Source organism: Pangasianodon hypophthalmus, chromosome 19 (genome assembly GCF_027358585.1).
Source record: "Pangasianodon hypophthalmus isolate fPanHyp1 chromosome 19, fPanHyp1.pri, whole genome shotgun sequence".
NCBI classification, from domain to species: domain Eukaryota; kingdom Metazoa; phylum Chordata; class Actinopteri; order Siluriformes; family Pangasiidae; genus Pangasianodon; species Pangasianodon hypophthalmus.
Window position 1 is genome coordinate 7,206,687 of NC_069728.1, and position 8,823 is coordinate 7,215,509.

The 8,823-nt window shown below is 37.6% G+C and overlaps 1 long non-coding RNA gene across 1 annotated transcript; it reads right to left on the bottom strand.

The window, feature by feature from the left end:
* Positions 1-984: 984 nt before the first annotated feature.
* Positions 985-6,835, bottom strand: LOC128321773 (uncharacterized). The gene is made up of 2 exons (XR_008305293.1): positions 6,575-6,835; positions 985-4,754 (listed from the first exon to the last, which is right to left on the bottom strand). It is a non-coding gene; the product is annotated as an uncharacterized LOC128321773 (long non-coding RNA).
* Positions 6,836-8,823: the final 1,988 nt, after the last annotated feature.

The following is an 8,823-nucleotide window of genomic DNA, read 5'->3' on the forward strand; positions in this document are numbered from 1 at the left end:
TGAATTCCCTTCTAGCCTGTTTACTGAGGGCCAGCACTAGGAAGAGTCCTGGTGGTTCCAAACTTCTTCCATTTCACAATGATGGAGCCCTTTGTGCACCTGGGAACATACAAAGCTTGAGAAATGTTTTATACCCTTGCTCAAATCTATGTCTCAACACAATTATACATACCTTATATCTTATACATAGAGGTGTGTGCCTTTCTAAATCATGTCCAATCAGTTGAATTTGCAACAAGTAGAAGTTCCAGAGACATTTCCAGATACTCAAAGCAAACTGATACATCTTAGCTTAATTGGGAGGTCCTTAGCTAAGGGTCTGAATACTTATATAAATGAAAGATTTCCATTTAAATTTGCTGAAAAATTTTTTAAAACTTGTTTTTGCTTCTCCCTGTGTACATGTGAGTTTGTGCCAGTTTCTCCAGTTTCCTTTCACTATCCAAAACATGCAGGTAGGGAGCCTGGCTACGCTAGATTACCCTAGATGTGAGTGAATGTGTGAATGGTGCCCTGTGATGGACTGCTGTCCCATTTGGGGTGAATTCTTCCACTTTGTTCCCTGTGTTGCTAGGATTGCTCTGGATCCACCATGACTCTGTGAGGATAAAGTGGTTACGGAAGACCAATAGACTTTAAATACGTTAAAAAATATATATATATATTAATTAAAGAAACTGAAGGGGGGGGGGGGGTTAGGGGGGTTAGCAAGTTCGTGCTAATGCATATAGTTACACATTATATTAAAAATATTAAACTGATCTTATTGTCTGGTGTTGCGTATGTTAAATCTACATGTAAAGCAGTCATGACTAGTATACAGAGAGTCAGCAGGTAAGTTACAAGAGAACAGGTGTACACATTAAAGAAATGTAATTTGTTAATAATATGCAGAAAAGTGCCTAAATGTGCACAGAGGCTTAATTGTTATAATTGTTTTTGACTACAAAATTTGTTGTCAAATAAATGAACATGAAACATGAATCATTTGAGTTGAACTTATTTTATTAGCTTATTTGCTTGTAAAACAGAGTGATATATGACATATTGAAAAGTGACTGAAAAATAATCCTGAAAATAAATGTTAGTGTGGCCCCTAAAAGCACAAGTGGCCCCTGCCTGGCCCCCCAGTTAGTGTACTCTAGAACCGCCACTGCTGAGCTGAGCTCATAAAATGGGAAAAACTCATACATGAGTCAACGACCAATCACATGCTGTCAAAACGCACCAGTGCTCATCTATCTGACACAAACAGGCTCACCAATCCGAGACTAGTGCGAGAACAATGCCTATTACACTACAGTTCAGTAGTTCAATTAATCGCAGTACTGTACCTGACTGTCAGGAAAAGACATATCTCTAGAGTAAAATATATATATATAAATCTTTATTTTGCATGAATCTTCATACGAAGAACCCAGGACAGGTGGGATATGAGTAATGTTTCCTCAGAGCGATAGCAAGGTATAGTGAATGACAAGGTTTTTCCAACTTTACTCTATAGGCTGTAAATATGTCAGAAATAAAACAATGTTCCTATACTGTATTTGTGTATTTTTATGCTCCATACTAAACTGAGGGTGCCACAGCACCCCCTATTATCAGAACTGTGTAACCACAACTGCCCGTCAATCAATAAATCAACCAAACATTCCAATATCTGGGGCCATTTGTGGTTGACACAGTCACACACTGTGAACTTTAATGTTAGTAGCCTGCAGTCGCAGTCTTAACAAATCACAAATATTACATCAAAATTTGAATGAAATTTAGCAGAGAAATGTATGTTGTTATAGGCTTTGACCTTTTTGATCGAAACGTTATGGATCAATCTATTAATATTACACTGAACCCTATAATAGCAAGGTCTATTTCTTCCTGTTCATCAGGTTCATCACTCCTAACCCCTAACCAAGAGTTCCCTGGCTTATTGCCTACAAAGCAGGAGCGTCAATCTCAGCCTCTGGAGGGCGACAGTCCCACACAGATTTTTATTTCCTTTTCCTAATAAATGTGATTCAACCCTTTTGTAATTAGCAGAAATGTTTAAACAAGTGAGGTAGTATGGTAATTTTTGCATAGCCTTTGGACTCCAGTTTGGCATCCCTGATATAAAACATCAAGAATTAAACCATAACATAACATACATACATACATAAGATTACAATATACAGATATACACAGATAAACACACAATATGGTATTTGCATTTTCTTAAGAAGTTTCTTAAGAAGAAAATATTAATATTTGGCTTTGCCAGAGATAATACCTAGTTAGTTGTCCCAAATGCAGACAGGATTTTTTTTTTTTTTTGCACCAAGAAAGCTAACTGGAAGTGTGATCTATATACTGTATACTTTTTTCTCTGAGATATGATTATATATCATTAAACGTTTTTCAGAAGTGCTTAACATGTTGGATGGATGTCAAAATTGTAAAACTTTGTTCCAGATTACTGGAGGTCAACCTACCTATGGAATGCATTTACATGTATATATATATATAGAAGAAAAACAGCTTGTACTTATACTTAGTTATCAATCATATGATTATGACTGACATATTTGATCCCACTTATTTCTGGACACAGAAAAACGTCATGTTTTGTTCATATTCATGTGCCAACATACTTAGAGTATACTTATATAGTATACAATTTCAACTAGTGGTTGAAAATTGTCCATGACTAAATAAAGCTTTCCTTGGATGAAACTAGAAAAAAGAAAACTTAGTTACTTAATTATTTGAGAAAAAAGAGAACAGCAAACAAAGTGGTAAGGCAAGGCCTTCAAAAGAATTGGATATCCACTTACAAAGACCAGCATATTCTATACTGCCATATAACTGGCATATATAACACTACCAGCATGATAATGCTAGATATTTTCTGTTTTTTTTTTTTTTTTTTTGAAGAGACAAATGAATCAAAAACCTTTTTTGCATTACAACCCTCGTATGCGTTACTTTAAACATGTTTTTTAAATTCAGTATTGACTAATTATTGTTTGTATATGAAAAATTCATTTCAGCATAGTAATAGAATGAGGCTTTTGTGTTTTCCCCACTAGGAGTCTCAGAATGTTCAGTGTCGTGCATAAGATCCAACCCCTTTATTACAGTACGTTCCTTAATGGACTATTTAATGTTTTACAGAACATGAATGCATGAACAGTTTACAATATCATTGTACAATATCAAAGTCTGAGGGACTTCCCAGCTGACTAATAAAATTTTCCACTCTAGTGGAGAGAGAGGGAGCAGGCTGCCTCAACAGGGAATGGCTTGAAATGTAGGTTGTCAGTGAGGGAGAAACCATGTGCTTTCCGGGAAGCAGAGCAGTATTTAGCACAGACTGCTTTATGCATACAGAATGGGCTGACTGGCCACTTCTTTTGCCCTGGCCATATCCTGAAGATACCTTTTAATCATTCTAAGGGCACTGTTTTTGGCAAAAGTCTAGATAAATACAGTAACATATTTGTATCATTGTTCAAACTATAGCTTCTGACCTCTACAATCTTACAGTTTTCAAGCTCATAGTTTTCCAAGGCAGATATCCATTTCAAACCCATAAAATGGTCTAGATAAAAATATTAATGTTGCTGTATCCTACCTCTTTCTGTGAACAATATTCACACTGTAAATTGTTTACAGTATTTCAAAGCTGTAATGCATTGCTTCAGTGTTATTGTACTTGGCTGCATTACACAGATGCTGGACCCTAAATTGAAGCAACAACATTCAGAGTCTGTAAGTCTGGCAGCCAGAGGTGGTAATGAGATGTATAATGAAATTTGAGGCATCCTTTGGATCTCTTCTGCTTGGGTAAAGGCATGGATCAAGTTATGAGTGACGTAAGCCGCTGTTATAAAAGGCTGTGTCATCCTCTTCTTGCATGTATCGGATCGATTCCAATGCAACTCAAACTAAGGTTACATTGTTTTTGAAAAGCTGTAATATTCTACACGTTAGTAGTGAAGCTTGGTTCTACAGACTAGTCTCCAAGCACATTCGGAGCAGTTGCGCTGTGCCTTTTCTCGTGTAACACTTCTGTCACAGCCCTGATACTGAAAGCATCTCTGGAGTCAATTACTGAAAATGCATTGGGTTTTCCTTTCTGTTGCTGTAGAACTTCCCAGTGCTTTGTGGAATAGAAGAATGCTTTGATGAATGTCCATCTTCTCTTGCAGTCCATATTTGGTGCAGTCCATATTGCAAGACACTGATAGGCCCAAAATAAATTGAAGTGTTCAAGCACCAAGCCATGCAACTGCAGCCAATCCTAATTAATAATTCAATGCTTGGTAAATAAAGCTAAAGCTGATTAGTTCTGGAAACTCTCTCTCTTATCTAGGTCTTGGTGTGCATCCTGTGGATACAAGGCATCTAGGGTGTGACATTTCTGATACTAATGGAAAGAATAACAACAAAAAAGATTACATGATACACACACACATTCCCTTCTGCCTATACCATCCCACACAGAAGCCATGAACTGCACATGTGAAATCTATAAACATTATATTGAAAGTGATTGTGGTCTTGTGGAGTGCTTAAGTCAGTTGGCATCTTGTGCATCTGGTGAAAGATCACATGAACAAGACCTTCTATTATGATTCATGTCTACTGATGATAATGTCCACATTTTCCTCATGGCAATGATTAGGTTAACCCCATTTTCTTTCCATTACAGACTGATGCTCAGTTCCCAAAGGGGTTCAATGATTCTGCAGCAATTTACAAACAGCAACTTCCTGTTGAAGTAAATGATAAACAGAGCTAAATGCATGCACACTTTATTCTTTCAGATATTTATACATGATCCAGTTTAAGTACCTAGAGAGATACTGAAAATAATCAACACACAGAGCATGGTGTGAAACAGAGTGTGGTGTTAAACTTGTTCTTATATTCTTCACAATACACAAAAATATATATTATAACTTATTGCAGTATTCTAATTTTTAGCACTGCTGGGAAAAAGTAGAAAGAACTTGATCCTTGCTCAGCAAAGTAATCAATAATTAGGTTACAAACATACATTGCACCACCATTTGTCCTCAGGAACAAAAACAAGTTTGCAGAGATTTGGTTCCTCAGCAAGTTGGTGTGGTTCACCAATTTAACGGACAGTTTCCTTTCTCACTTTGACAGAGTCAAAGTGATGGAGCTATGTTTTCCACCCACCATTAGTGTAATATGTTTCAAAATCTTTCCTAATGACTACATGTTTAAGAGCACTTAAGACAACACTAGAAGTCTGTACACATGACTGAATTCCAAATAAGTAGTGTGATAAATGTAGAACAGAACAGTGTGTAAACTGTAGTTTTAGAAAAAACTAGTGTTGATGAATTGCAGATTATTGAATTATAGTTGTGAGACAAAGGTGCACGGACAGGATAGAACTGGAGAACACAGGATGTAAGCAAAAAAGATGTAGAGTTTGTGGCAGAAGTGAAACAAAAAAGGCAAACAAAAACATATGATGAGAAATTAACTGAACCATGTGCTCTCTCTCTCATGAACTGGGTCTGAGAGGTAATGGAGTGTTTCTAGTGTTTCTGAATTGGCGCTTATTTAATCTATCCCCCAGACTTTTTCTTGCAGTATTACCATCCCCCAACAAGCTGACCTAGTGAACTAGCATGAGGATGTGTTTTTGATAGTGAACTCAAAGCACTTCTCTAAGTTGTTTTAGATAAAGCTGTCTGCTAAATGCTGTAAATGTACTCTAAATAAGTTTTTACTAAACTGCAGTTTGCAGAATGTAACACTTACATTTGTAACACTATATGCAGTGGGCAGTAACCTGGAGATGACAAGAGGAAAATGTCTATGTATCTGTTGGAGGAGGTTGCACAGGACAAGGGATTTTTTTAACTACAAGTGTTAAGTGCTAGCTCTTGGTTTGAAGACAGCCAATAAAGGGAGCATGCTGCAGAGGATGGTGTGGGCAGTAGGTGGGCGCTGGTCTATTTGTGGCTTTGTAGGCAAGCATGGGAGTTTTAAATCTGATACGGGCAGCTATAGGAACAGTGGGGTGGGGTGGGAGAAATTGGGGAGGTTGAAAACAAGACTGAAAAAGAATCGGAGTGGGCTTTGTGTACAGGAAAGGCTAGATCATGTTGTTGTAGAGGAGAAATCTGCATGACTCACTCAGATTAGTGATGTGAAGCAAGAAGGATAGTTGTTTGTCCAGAACTACCCCAAGGTTGCATGAAGTGACAAATGGTGAAATCTGAATGTTGTCCATGGGTCTTGACATCTCCAGGGATATACAGCAGCTCAGTCTTGCTGAGATTAGGCAGCTTTATGCTACTCCTGTAGGAGGCTGACTAGTTATTCAGCTATAACGAGAGCTCTGTTGAAAGAAATGAGCCTCAATCATAGATTTCAGCTCAGCTGAGCCATGTCACCAACCAGGTCAGTAATTTGCCTTGAAGTAACTCACGCTGATTTCTGGGCTTCTTATTATGCCTATCAGTCGCTGCTGGACATGGACTAGTTTCTAGGCATCATGTTTCATATGACTTTCTTGGAAGAAAAACACAGTTTTAAAGATGCTACTTACATGGGAACCAAAGATAAACCAGCATCTAAGATCCTTAGCTTTTGGTGTGACAGACTACTCATCAACGTCTATTTGTCACATCACAGCGCTCCGTGGACTCCATGTCCCAACAACCTCCGCGGCCTACTAATACAGCTGCCTCAAACTCCACTCCCCAGAAAGCACACTCTTACCCGCACTCAGTCACCAAGCTTCTGATTAAACACACCTGCATTCAATCAGACTCCCATCCCCGCCCCCCCACCACACACACACACACACACACACACGACTCTCCATTCATGTTTTGTGAAACATACACTCAAACATACGCTTTGTCTTTGTCTTTGCTTTGTCCTGGTTTGCCTCTCTGATTTTGACCTCATCTGTCTCACATTTTTTTGCTTTTGTCCTGTTTAGTTTACCCTGTTTGCTGATCGTCTGACCTTTTTGCCTGTTTTTGACTTTGACTCTGCCATATGATTTGAATTAGTTTACTGTGTTTTTTGGATTAAATATTATATATTATATTATATGTCTGCTTAACCTGCAATTGCATCCTTCTGCACCTTCATTATATGACACTATGGCAAAATCAGCAATCTAACTGAAGACAACCTTAGCATCTAACGTCAGTATTTGTGTTTTATCAGAATTTAGGAGAAGTAAGTTTCTTTTTGCCTCAGGCTTGTATGTCATTTTCTTCTTTCATGTTAAGTAGCTGTGCTGCTAAGTGTGGTGGAGCTGAAAAATAATATTGTGTATTTATACTTGATGGCCAACATTATGTTTGTGAATTACCTGTCCACGAGGCTGGATATAAAGAGACCACAATAAGGCTGTCGAGTAAGATCTAAAAACAGGCAAGAACTTATGTGTTTAAAAAGACTAAGCTTGTCCAGTAAACTACCTGCACTCATGCTGCACTCAAACGGAGGGACATTGACTACTTCAGCCAGTAATGAATCTGTACTATTGCGGTTCTGTAAACCAAAACACATCCTAGTTATTCCTACAGAGTTGTTAAGCGATAACTTTCTTTTCCTGGAAAAGGGCGTCATATACATATCTATCTAAACCAGCATCAAAATGCAAGCAAGGCAGCCAGCCAAAAACATGTTTCAACAAGTGAAATCTGGACGTTATGAAAGCATGCAGTAGTTTCACAGCATCATGTAGGTTTACCATGTTTTCATTTTGGATATGTTTCTTAAATAATGTGTTTTTTATATATGTTGTTTATAAGAGGGCTCAACTGATAGACCAAAATTAAGGGTTACACCAGGGTTCACGTAAAGTTACAAAAATAAATCAGACTTGTTATTCACATTTTTAAAAAAAATTTATCTATGGTATGCATGTCACTGATATTTAAATATACAGTGGCTCATGTGTTTAGTTAAAACTGTTATATAACTATTCATTTAAAAAAAATCTACTTAAAAACAAATTCAACATTCAGAAAAATGTGCCACACACACACCCTGAATAACCGGTGCATAAACAGTATGGCTAGTGTAGACAGGCAGAACTTATTTTAATCAATGTATAATCAGCAAAAGGAAACAGTTAATATGCTGACTGTTATTCCAAAAGTTCATTATTACCCCACTGTAACTCGCACTGTCACCCTCAAATCTTTACAAAGATACACTGTTCCATAGGGATACATACTAAAGTGTCAAACATTTCTAAACCTGTGGTAGTAAAATAATATCTTGATGCTGCAAGTTCACTATATAGTCAAAAGTATGTAGACACCTGACATTCACACCCATATGTAAGCCTTCTTCAAAATGAGGCCTTGCCACAAAGTATGCAGAATTGTCTAAAATGCCTTTTTATGCCGTAACATTAAGATTTCCCTTCACTGGAACTAAGAGCCCAAACATGTTCCAGCATGACAAAGATTTTGTGCACAAAGCAAGGCTTATAAAGACATGGTATGCCAAGTTTGGAGTGGAAAAACACAAGTGGCCTGCACAGAGCCCTGATCTCAATGGGCAGAAATCGCCAAGGCCATGTTCCAAAATCTATTGGAAAGCCTTCCCAGAAGAGTGGAGGATATTATAAAGGAAAGGGGAACTAAATCTGGAATAGGATGTTCAACAAGCGCATATGGGTGTCATCGGTCAGGTGTCCACATATTTTTGTCCATATAATGCACAAAAATTAGCTCTATAAGATGTTTCCCTTTGAAATTGTCATACTTACTAGCTTAAAAAACAATCAGGAGTCATACTTTCCGTCACTTCTCTGTGCTATTGGTA